The sequence below is a fragment of the Protopterus annectens genome, chromosome 13.part0 (assembly GCF_019279795.1).
Source record: "Protopterus annectens isolate FY-2018-M chromosome 13.part0, PAN1.0, whole genome shotgun sequence".
Lineage (NCBI taxonomy): Eukaryota > Metazoa > Chordata > Ceratodontiformes > Protopteridae > Protopterus > Protopterus annectens.
Window position 1 is genome coordinate 1,087,189,614 of NC_056747.1, and position 13,235 is coordinate 1,087,202,848.

The 13,235-nt window shown below is 39.0% G+C and overlaps 1 protein-coding gene across 1 annotated transcript in view; it reads left to right on the forward strand.

Moving 5' to 3' along the window:
* LOC122788124 (corticotropin-releasing factor receptor 1-like) overlaps positions 1-13,235 on the forward strand; it is a 1,637,729-nt gene that overhangs the window by 1,329,304 nt on the left and 295,190 nt on the right. The gene's annotated exons all lie outside the window — the stretch shown is intronic.

The following is a 13,235-nucleotide window of genomic DNA, read 5'->3' on the forward strand; positions in this document are numbered from 1 at the left end:
GCAAAATATACTTTTAGCGAATTTGGAAAAAAGTGAAAGTACCCTAAGGTATAATTTTTGAAAACAGGAAATGTTACCTAAGAAGCATGAATGTTAATTCTGACTGGAAACATTTTCTTTTTAAGGAAGTAATGTTGTCATAAGCATCTTCCCCAATAACAACTATCTATTGCTAATAAAAATGATTCCTTTACTTATTTGTTTGTTGGTGATTGGTATGTAGATTTCATGTTGCTGATGTCTTAAGTCTACACTACTATCTTATGTTTCTTCTTGGTATTTAGTCACAAAAACATAAATGTTGATGAAACAAAATTGTTCAATATTTACAATATAAAATGTGGAATTATTGATATATTGTTCAAAAATCATTGAGATGGTTGGACCCGGAGTACTGATTGATAAATAAAGGCAACAGAGTTGCAGGAAATACAGATCTGAGTGATTTCAGGAAATGTAGCGTAGGTTTTATAAAAATAGGGTTAAATTAATGACTGAGCATGTATATAGTAAACTCCACTCAGCAGAAGACAGATTTCTCAGAAGTTTAATATTCCTGAATGGAATAAACGATGTTACACTGTAAATAACATTTAACATGTGTACATTTCAAGAACATTCATGCATGATTGAAAAAATAAGAAAATGATTAGGAATGTTATGATAAATCTTCTTTTACAGAGGGCATGGGAAATGTTAATGTAAGTGAAATGATTACCAGGATTTTATGCAGCATCTACACAGGCTTTGACAGGCTGAAATGTTTCTCAGAATAATGGAATGATTCAGGGGGTGATAAGGGTTACAGCCATTTATGGTTGACTGAGTATGAGTAATTTATTATTAGCTGTGCCTCTAAATTAAAAAAAAAGCAGCCTGCTTTGTTTACTAAATGTAACCATATAGAATATGTTCTTCTTATTAATGAATGCCTGCTTGTAGGTAATGCTGCATTATAATCAACAACAATTAAAAGTTAATAGGATTGCCAAACCAAATAAAGTCATGAAGTTCTTTATTGTTTTCTGGAAAAACACCAAGATAATGAAGAACCTGTAAAGGAAAGGATCATAGGCAAGCACTAGGTTATCAGTCTGCAGACCATTACAAGCCTAGCCAAAAATCTCTATTAAGAAATTCCCTACATCCTTAAGGAGGGCAATACAAGATAGATGAGGAGGGAGTTAGTCTTCCCATACAGTTATCTATGTTTAAATTGAAGGTAGCAAGGGTGGTACTCTGCCTGATATGTAGTGAATGCTTTGTTTCAGAGGTGGGGATATGTTGGGATATGACTCTATCGTGCAATGTGTCTTATTTGTTTGTTGGTAATGGCTTAATTCCATTAACCTGGTATTTGAGGAACATTTTTCTTTGTGAAAGAACAAAAGGTCAAAGAGGGCTGGATCATTCATGGCTGAAAAAGCTTTAACACAGATCCTCATTGAGAAGTCTATAAGAAATTATATAAAGGTAGAAGGCTGCCATTCTATCCAGATAACAATGTTTTTTGAGGCTACTGATCTTTTAAATTAGAAACCTCAGAGGTCTCTTAAATTGAGTGATATATTTGGACTAATACATGCTAAAAAGGACATTATATTCAGTGGGTCAAGGCCATCTCAGACCCAGCCTTGATGGAGTTGCTGCATATCCATAAGACAAACTCCACTCGAGCAACCTGCATGCAAGGCCTTAACCTGGTCTGTGACATTATTAGTTTAATAGAACTTGTTGGCAGGATAGATTTGTGTCCCAAAGACTCCTTCACCTGTGGAATAGACTCCCTCTCCATGTCAAGCAGAGTATCTCTCTAATCCTCTTTAAGAGGAACCTCGACGACCGGATGGAAAACAGAAAATACACCCCTGAGATCCACCTGTGTCCCTGCTTAACAGAGGAAACAGGTCCTGAGTTTGAAGGAACATGGGCGAAATTCTTGGCTAGGCTTATAAGGTTCTCCAGGCTAATAGCCTAGTATCATCCTATGAACCTATAAACCTATGAGAGACAAGTAAAGCATAATTAAAACTTCTTTGGATCAGGATGGGATGCCTTTGTAAATTAGATGAGATTGATAGAAGTTTTTCCTAACTGCTAGTGTGACATGATGGTCAGAAGGTAAGAAAATAACAGACAGTGCCATGATCTCTTATACCAGTGTTTGACTGGAGGGGTGCGTCACCTATATGTTATGAGAAACTGCTTTGTTTACTAAAATTAACTATACTACATCTCTTTACATTTAATTTGTGAGCCCTGTCCTTCCACCAATTGTCAGCATGATCTAACCTACGATGAAACAACTCTGTTAGCAGAAGATGGAATGACAACTCCTAGTTTACAATCTTCAGCAAACTTAGATAACCACTGACCAGGAGTGTTGGCATGAACAGATGCCAAACAGCAGAGAGTCTAACACTGAGCCATGTGGTGTACCACTGGTAACTTTTTTTTGTCTTCAGAAACAGTGTGACTCTAACTACATGGGATTGGGTTATGTCAAACAATCAATTAGCTATACAGTTAACTATACATTTCATAACACAAGGATTTATATTCAGATTTACAAGTCTGTTGGCAATGCCTGCATGGGGAATAGTGTCAATGGGCTTAGCCACCATAAATGCTCTATCTGCTGAGTAGCCAGCATCCACTGCTTAGGTGACTTTTGCAAATAAATATGTGAGGTTAAAGAAGCAGGACCTTCCTTTGACAATACTAAATTGATAAGGTTCCAGGGTCAATATATATTTAAGATTCAGATTAATACGTCCTGAGATAATACATTCCATAGCATTTTATATGAGGCTAGTTATATTAATGGATCTAGACTTACCAGTATTCATAATTGGTCCACCATTATGCCATTATGTAATGGCATTACAGTAGTGGTTTTTCTTAACCAATGGGGAAGCTTAGATTAAAATGGTTAATTAGGGGGTGGAGTTAGGCCATTTATTGTACTGGCAAACAGGCAACCTGGTACAGTATATAGATGCATTGCCAAGGTGTTCTTAGCTTTTGAGAAAGCTGACAGGACTTGTTCCACAGTATTCACAGGGGGTGTCTATAGAATTTGTAAAATAGTGATGTTGGCTGGGTTATTTGCTATAAAATAGGAGTTGTTGTGTCTTTCGGATTTTCCCGGTTAGGGGTCGCCACAGCGGAGCTCCGGTCCGCTAATGATTGGCAGTACATTTTTACTTGCCGAGTTGCCAGCTCTGACGCACAACCTTCAATGAAGGTACGCCCATTCACGCATGTCTCCACACAGAAGACGCTCTAGCTGAGAGTCGAACAGGACAGTGTCTTATTGTGAGGCGACAACGCTACCGCAGCACCTCCACCATGAACTATCTCCAAACATTGTTGGGTGTTAGTTCTTAATGTCCTGACATAGTTAAAGAATTGTAGTTATTTTTGTTTTTAGTGGGTATTTCAAGCTATCTTGTGCTCTTAGCCTCCTAGTGGTTCCCTTCTGTGTCCATAAGGTAAGTAGAATGAAACTTCATATAAGCATTAAACAATTTATTTCACAAGTTACATAATTTATGTGTATGGGCATTCTACCAGTGGGGCTTGTTTTTAATTGTTTTCATTATAGTTGGAGTGAATAGGGACTGCCTTATCCATACAACTATTTATGTGGCAGTAGAAGTCAGGAGCATCAGTTCCGGGAATGAGATCAACTGAAGGACGAGCATTACAGTGTCATTTATTTACTTCCTTAAACACAGAAATATGTGTAGGGGAAGAACCATCAGTTTTAAAAGACAAGACCATTGGATTTATGGTCTGATTTAGCAAGGGAAGATGATACATATGAAGGTGTGCAAGAAACAGCCACATTTGTGAAGATAAGATCAAGAATATGATGCCTCTAGGAGGATCGTTAATTAATTGTACAATGTGAATAGCATTTATAATATCAAGGAAGTGGTGTGCATGCCAATCACAGGGTGCATAGATCATCCATTTTAAAGGTTTATGGAAAAAAGGGCTAATGGGATTCAAACTCACTTCTCTAATACTGTTGCCAGGTTCTTAACGATTATACTTCATGTCCTTAGACCACAATATTCTGCTACGTCCAGCCATTATGAGATATAGTTTCTAATCCACAGAACTGGAACATAGTAGATAAATGGAATATTTGAAAATAAAAGATGATAGTGTTGATGATACGAGTACTTAAATTAAATATTTTAAGAGTTACTTAAACATATTGTCATGACACTTTAATTTAGACCAGCAAAAGAGAATTAAACATTAGTTGACAGAGAGATTAGAAAAAGATAACCTGGTTAGATTTCATCAGTCTAAAAGTAATACTCTAGACTTAATAGAAATTAGTGGATTGTCTGTGAAAGAGTTTAGAAAGAAGAAAAATGTACCTACAAAAATAATTTGAAAAGTACAGCAGACAAAATAACCATGTGAAAGAGAGAAAGACAGATAAACTCAGAAGTAAATGCAGGGAAGTTATGTTAAGTAAAGAAGGTGTAGAACTCTGTCCAGCACTCATAAGACCTTAATGTAATAATATATATATATATATATCCAACAATTCCAGTTTACTGTGATAAATCCACATATGGTTAAAAGTAACCAGCCGAGCAAAGCAGAACAGTTATGCCCACTAGCATCATCAGTGCAGTAAGAAAACACACCCCTTTTAGATTTAAATCCCATTTACTTAAAGCAACAGCATCCAGTAAGGAAACACACCCCTTTTAAATGTAAATCCCATTTACTTAAAGCAACAGCATCCTGGGAGCTATGTATAGGCCAGGTTTAAATGAATAATGGTAGGAATGTGTATTTTGGTTGGTTTTGATTACATTAGTATGTATGTTTTTTAGTGAGGACCAAAATATACTTACACACTCTATATATGGAGTTAAATTTTAAAGGATCCGAGTCAAGGGTTTGGGTTGGCATCCTGGGCTCATTGGACTGCTTGATTTGTTTGTTGGTATGGGGTTTTGTTTGGCGGTGGGGGTTCATTGGTTGATGGTGGTGCTGCATGTAATGGCGCCATGTGGGCTGGAGTCATGCATGTCTCTAGTGCTGGTCCTGGTCATGCTTTTGCAGGGCCTGTTCAGTGCTTGAGCTACATGCTAGCAGTGGATGTGGCTTGCTCTGATTGGAGCACTGTGTTTGGAAGGGATTCATACCTTATCTAAGTAGTTTCAGTGTCTTGGCCTGGTTTGGGGACAGGGTTATATATTTCATCAGTCTGTGTATTTAAATAGAGCTGTTAGTGTTATGTAGTTAGTTATTTTCTTGGAAAGGAAAAAATATGGTAGATAAGCTCATGGAAGATGGCTTCTATCTATATGGTTCAGCCACAAGTTGAATCAGAGTCTCCAGGCCATGGGCGGATCCATAACTGGGCTTGGCACAGTGGTGCCATTCTGTTATGCATGTTCATTACAGATTTTTGATGCAAGGGTTGAATTCTGATTTGTTTTGGTCAGGTTTTGCTCTGTGGTGCTGTCTGGTCACAGTAATATAAGTAGTTTAGCCCTAGGAGTGGGTGAAGAAAGTTTTGTGGTGTGAAAATCTATGCTGTTTTGGCAGGTTTTTCTGATTTTGCTATTCACCCAGTTGACTGGTTGGTAACTCAGACATTGTCAATGGGTGAAAGGGGAGTTTTTCATACCTCACATATTCCTACTTTGGTAAAGGAGACGATATGGAAAGGTAAGTATGTCGACATATTTGAGCTGATCAATGCTGATCAGGTAGAGAGTATGGTTGAAGCAGACATGGCGGGTAGCAAGGACTTGTTGGAAGCTCTAGCAGCTTTGGGTGAGAAGAAAGCCAGAAGGGTTGAAGCCAGGACTTGGGGAGAATTGGGTTTGGGGGTTGTTTTTATCATATGGCAGCCCCTTTGGAGAAGGATAGCTCCCAGGCTCTACCACTGTTGGCTTACTTTTTGACAATCCATGAGGCACAGAGGATGGATGGCAAAAATGCGTAGCTATGGTATGATTAGTGGTTCTACAAAATGAAGGATGTCAATCAATTGTTGAAATGGGAAGTGAGGCATCTAGATATTTGTCTGACTACTATGTTTGATAGCATGAGTGGCCTACCTAGAATAAATAGGTTGGAGGAGAGACATTTAGTGCATGTTGGGCGCTTAATTCATGTTGGTGTGTTTGGCAGGCATGTAGATTTTCACACATTTGCTTGATGTTTGCTGAGGTGCATTTGGCTCCGCAATGCTGGCATTGAGAAAGGGATCAGATGCACAGTGTTTCACCCATGAATGATGGTGACTCCCCCCCCCATGTTGCAGAGTCAGCAAGGTTTAGGGGATATGCTACTTTTCACAGGCAGAGAGGTGGTATCTCCTTTCAAGGGCAGAGGGGCAAGTCAGAGTTCCCATTTGTATGCTAAAGTACAAGTATTGCAGTGAGTTTTGGCAAGCTTTCCAGATGGTGGGGCACTGATAAGTTGATTTTGGTGTTTTTCATGGGGTTTTCCATCAAATTGGGGGTGCAAGGGAATGGTGTGGTTTGTAAACATTTGCATTCAGTTCAAGGTAAAGAAGAAATTTTGCAGGGCCTGATTGAAAAAGAGTTGTGGAATAGTAGTTATTGGGCCCTTCTGCTTTCCCTCCTTTTGTTAGTTTTAACGTGTCCCCTTTGAGGTTAGTCCCTAAGAAGTCACCCAGGGAGCTTCAAATAATTCACCATTTATCCTTGCAGCAAAGTGAGTCCATCAATGATTTTATTTACAAAGAGGACTCACAGGTCAGTTATGCATCTTTGGATGATGCAGTGGTGATGGTTAAGGGGTTCAAGGATCCTTAGTTAGTGAAGGTCAACATCAAGTCAGTATTTCATTTATTGCGGGAGGATGAATGGCTATTATTGGGTATAGTGGTTAATAACAAGTTGTATTTTGATAAGGCCATGCCTATGGGTTGTGCGGTACCTTGTGCCACTTTTGAGAAATTTAGTTCTGTTCTTCACTAGATATGGCAGCAAATGGTGAGTAGTCAGAGGGCTGCTGTTCATTATCTAGATTATTTCCTTTAGGTAGGTGAAGGTTATAAGGCGGCTAAAGAAGGGATGCAGGCTTTCATCGATATGTGCATGAGTTGGGTGTTCCTGTTGTAGAAAGGAAGCTGGAAGGACCAGCCAAGGCTTTATGTTTCTTAGGGTTGACAGTTGATGCAGGTGAGGTTTGCCTTGTCTTCCTGAAGACAAAATAGAGCATTTGAAGGGTAAGATCGGGTGGTTTAGGACAAAAGATAAGATGTGGATTAGGGACATCATGTAACTTTTGGGTCTTTTGAACTTTGCATGTCGGGCAATTAGTCCAGGCAGATTGTTCTGCAGGACAGCAGCATTTCTGCTAAAAGGGGGAAAAAGCAAGCACCACTGGGTGTGAGTTAGTCAGTCAGTATGAGAGGATTTGAATTTGTGCATGTCACTTCTTGACCATTTCAATGGCATTTCTTTTTGCCAGAGGAGGTGGGTTAATCAGGAGGATTTGCAATTTTTCACAGATGCTGCAGGAGGACAGGGAATGGGGGCATGTTTCAATGGAGATTGGTTTGCGGCACAATGGCCAGATGACTGGGAAGAAGGGTGGAAAAGGAAAGTGGCTTTCCTGGAGTCAATGCCTATTTGGGCAACCTCAGTGGTTTTACAGGAACACTTGCAGGAGAAAAAATGTTTTTTAATTCAGGCAATCTGGTGGTGGTGGTGGTGGTACAGGTTTTAAGGTCAAAAGCTGCTAAATATAAATTGCTCCTGTTAGTTTTAAGGAAACTCATTTGGCAAAGTTTACTGATTAATTTCTTCTTTTCAGATGTGCATTTGCCAGGTACAAAGAACTTGATAGCTGATAGCCTTTCTCATTTTCAGTTTCACAGGTTTTAACATTTGGCTCTGGAGGTGCAAGTTGCACCAGTATTGTTGCCAGAGGAGATGTGGCATCTTGGTTAGATGCAGCAGGATGGCTTAGTCAGCAACTGTGAGCAGTATCGACTTGGAAGGGTTATTGTAGGGTTTTGTATGCATTTAGTGACTATGTGTTGGAGCTTCCAGAGGAAGAGAAGGTGTGGTCTTTGATGGAAATGTTGCATTATTTGTCTAGTCCATGGGTGATTGGACAGGTGGTTAAATCAGTTACCATACATTTAGCAGCTCTTAGTATATTTACTGGGGTGGTGGTATTGGAGGACTTAACCAAATCAGAGATAACAGGCTGGATGTTGAAAGGGTGGGATCAGATTCATGGTAGGAGAAGTGATCTGTGGCTGTCTATGCTGAAACTGACCCTTAGGGTGTTGTTGTCAACATTGCAGTTATTAGTGGAGATCTCCACGGATTACCTGCTTTGGGCTACTTTAGCAGTGTGGATGTACAGAGGAGTGCTTAGGCTGAAAGAGCTGTTGAGGTCATTGCTTTTTGGGAAACGTTTTTGTTTTTTCTTCCACAGTGTTGGTTTGATTACGGCAATCTAAAATGGATAAGGTCGGCAGGGGACACAGACTGTGTTATGAGCATGTGTGGAAGAATTTCTTTGTCCAGTGTTGTGGGGTAAGAAGCTGCAGCTTTCACAAGGAGGTAGACCCCAGGATCTGGTTTTCATACCTGAAGTAGGATGGTGTTAGAAGCCAACCAATTTGCACATTTGATACAGAAGATCTTTCAGTGCTTAGGTTTTCAAGGTGAAATGTTTTCTAGGCATTCTTTTTGGATTGGGAAGGCTTCTGACTTAGCAAGTGAAAGGAGGTCAATAGAGGCTGTAAACAGGGTTGGGCAGTGGTCGTCAGGGACATTTTTATCTTATATTAGGTACGTGGGGGTGTTATGACTGATGACTACTACTATTTATTTATTTATTTATTTATTTATTTATTTTATTTTTTTTTTTTTTTTAGGTAGGGCTGTTGTCATATTGGGGCCATTCCTTTGTGTTTTGGGTGGCAATGTGAGCTGCGATTAAACTGAATGGAGTGATATTAGGGTTGTGACAGTTTGGCTGGAACATGTTTTGGCAAGGTTTTAAAGGTCTATAGTGGTATCAACTCATGGACAAGTTGGAAGATATTCATTGCAGGATTGGAATACCATGTGTTTTGGTCCTCCATTTGGCAGGTAATGGCCTGGGTTGAGTTAAAAAGCTGCAGTTATTAGCTATGATCATACCTCTCAACCTGGAAACATCAAAAATCTGGACAAGACCCATGAAAAATAGGTACAAATCTGTACACTGATTAACATCTAATTTGCATACATAATTATGTAACCCCACCCACTCCAACGGAATTGTGGGATACCAACTTTAAAATGCAAACTGAAGAACAGACAACAAAAATATGGCACCAGAGTCCCCCTGCAGCCATTCCAATGTCCCATTACCTGGCTATTTCACCCCGTTTACCATAAACACTAATGCATGCATACTACTTTACTTCTACAATGATTATTTGGATTTTATTTTTACATTTCACAGCACAGAAATGCAGAAACAGTAATAGACATCATCTGGTAAACAAAGCAATACTGTCTCACAATGAAAATAGACTTGACATTAAAACTTCTCTGCCCTTGAAACTCACATTCTTTGAAACAGCATTGAAACCCATACCACATCCAAAAAAAATGCATCTGGCCAGTGGTGGATAAAGATTACCTTTGGGCAGTTTTCAAATCATTGGCCCCTTGCACACAATACAAGAAACATACATGTGTTCTTTTCTTTATACACCTTCCTGACTTTATTAAATTATATTCCTTGTATAATACAACACACTTGTTAGAGCGCATTTTAAATTTATTGTTTGAACATTTTACCACTAGGCTGTACTGTAGGCAATGAAAAAAAACACATGAACCAATAATGAAAAAACTATCCAATTCAGAACATTTCTATCATAGAAGTCTACTTCCACACCCACACTATAAATAGAATGTCAGTAATGTAAGCCATAGGCATCTTGCTCAGCAGCTCGCACATATTTTCAATTTCATTTTTTGGGGGGAAGTGACAAAAGGTAAAAAAAATCTGGACAAAGCTCAGAACATAACTCTCAACTCTTAGCAGAAAAAAAATGTTCTTTCTTCTCATCATAGTTCTCAACTTTTAGTACAAAAAAAAATCTAGACAAAGCTCAGAACATAACTCTCAACTCTTAGCAGGAAAAAAAAAACGTTCTCACTTCTCATCATAGCTCTCAACTCCTTCTCATCATAGCTCTCAACTCTTAGCACAAAATAAATCTGGGCAAAGCTCAGAATGTGATACAGAGTGTGATATATTTTATTTATCTCTACACAGAATTTGTTTGCGTCTTTCGGCTTTTCCCGGTTAGGGGTCACGACAGCGGAACTCCGGTCCGCTAATGATTGGCAGTAGATTTTTATGTGCTGGCTTGCCGGGCCTAACACACAACCTTCAACAAAGGAACGCCCATTCACGCATGTCGCCACACAGAAGACGCTCTAACTGAGAATCGAACGGGTAACGTCTAACTGTGAGGCGACAACGCTACCGCAGCGCCACCACAGAATAATAATAAATAATTATTGTTATTCATGCTGCCATCTACAGGCCAGACTACAAAACTAACTCTAGAGGTGCATGCTTTTTTCATTTAAATCACTTAATAGATCTTAAGAGGTAGGGTATCTCAGAACAAGTCTATACCATGGTTTGCAGGGCCCAGATTACCCTCAGCATCAAAGATATAGTTATACGTAAAGCCCTGACCAGCACTGTAGTTTGCCTAGAAAAAAATGCAATAACGATTTTTGCAGCAGTAGAAAGCTCTACTAGAAGTGTGCAACAAACAACAAACAGATTACTTTTGAAAGTATAAATACGATCAATGGAGTGAGAAGCCCATACCTACACTCACATTTTTAAACATTAGCAAACAGTTCTCAAAGCCACATTTAGTAGCAAACATAAAATATTATCAAAATCTGGACTTTAAACGATATTTGCAGTTTGTTTTATGACTTATAGTGAAAGCATGTACATATTTTAAATTTAGATCATGACTGCTTTGAGCTGTATTTGGTTAAAAACTTAAAAGTTGTATATAAAATAAATGCACTAGTCAGTGTATAGGCATTAGCTGATATTCACAGACATCAGAAATAGCATGGCAGATCATAATTCTGTATGAGAAAACTAGTCTGCAGTGTAAAACGTAAATATCTTATGTTGCAAAATGTAACAGGCAGCAGGTGGTGAGAGGCAAAGAACAAAACTAAGAAATGCACTAAAATAGGGCTTAGCAATTATACATGAAAAGAAGTAAATATGGTAGTATGACAGCATGACTTGTAATGTGTATAACACAGTCAGCTTAGAAATGGTGGTGGCTAGAGGGACATTGGGCTTTTTTTTTTCCCCTGTACTTCACTGTCTGGTAGCCTGATGGAGCTGACGTCATCGCGCAACAGTGTGAAAATTTTACAAAAAGCAAAAAAATCAGAAATGAAGGGGTGCCACTCGGGAATCGTGGCACCCCTTCATTTGGACCCCAAACCTTGGTAAAATCTGAGTAATTCGGAACGGTTGGGAGGTCTGGCTATGATGGTAAGGGATTTGGCAAATTTAATGCATATGTTTCTCTTGATGATTATAGATTGGCCAGAGATAGGACCACACTTGGTTTGGAGGCATGCTGACAAGATTATGGCTGTGGAGCAGCTCACCATTTCATTAAACAGAGGTATGTGAGAGTTTTGAGGCACCTGGGTGTTTATGCCATTAATCATAGGCATTTTGATGACAGGGATACAATTTGGTTTCAGAAAGATGGAAAACACTTAAGTGATCTGGGTCTGAACCTGTTTAATGTGTACCTTTCATTGTTCTTGAAGAATTTGATTACGTCACTGTAGACCTTCAGGAAGGGGGAGTAGCCTGTATCAGGATGGAGGTCGGAGAAGACACACTGTGCCGAGCTCCTCTTCTGTTCCTCCTTTTAGTTATTTCTGTTTGGGTTGGTATAATGTGTTTGTTGGTTATAAAAGTGGATGGTATGCTGCCTCTAATGGAAGGTTGAGTTTAAGTGAGCGGATTGATTTAACGCTACTTTACATCAATAGTATGGTAAAGGTGATTGGATAACTCTGAAATTTGTTATGCTGAAATTTATGACATTGAGTATATTGAATCAATCATATGTTTTGTTGTTAATAAATGGTCGTCTTATCCTAAATGGTGTGGTTATTTGGGTGTAAGGGGGGTCTGGACAAATAGCTACAACAGCTAAAGGTACAACCCAAGCATTTTCTTGCAAAACACTTCAAAAAGCATTCATGTAAAGCACAGTAAGGTTAATTCTTTCATTTTTATCCCACCATAGTTTTTCTTTAGTGACTGAATATTGTTTACTGTCCTAAATCTTTCCAGGTTTCACTTAACTACAGAGCTGTGCATGTGACTGCAGGCAAAGTTCAAAGTACAAGTAAGTTCATGCAAAACAATAATATTAACAGGAGAAATTTGTGTTCATCTGTAGCAAGGACTTTGCCTAAATTAAATATGAAAATCTAACTATTCCTCATATAAAATGTCCTCCCTGTGAGGCTATGATTCAGCTGAATGTAGATCTAGTGTTTTAGTTGGCACTTATACTCCTTCTTGTCCAACCACCTGATTACCATGTTAATTTTCTCTGGACCTTGTAAGTGCCGGATATCCCTGTCCATGCACAATATCCAGAATTTTGCTCAGTTCCTTACCTGTAGCCTCAGCCATATGTGGCTGAGTGTGAGGTTGGCTTCCTGTACCATGCAGCTGCAGCTTCCTCTGCAGACTTATCATGCCGATCATGGATGCCTTTACCTTGTGCCGGAGTCCTGCATTACTAAACACATCTACTTCATTTTTATACAGGCACCTAGACTGTAGTGACATATATATAACACTTTGCATCTGTCTGCAAGGAACTTAAAATTCTTTCTGTCAATCTATCTGTACACATACATGCACATTACAAAAATCATATACCTTAACATTATGTATAATAATTATATGCATATGTTTGCATATCGATAATACATGGGGCTCTGATGAGTGCAGCTGTAGGGGACACATTTTGTAACTACTGTCAGCCAGCTAGCATAAAGGGATTCTTAGATTCATAGGTTCACACATATTCCAAGGCCAACTAGTCTGATGGCCATTCATGCCTTGCCAGTACCCTCCCTCAGGCTACAACTCCTTTCTCCAAGAGGGCCATA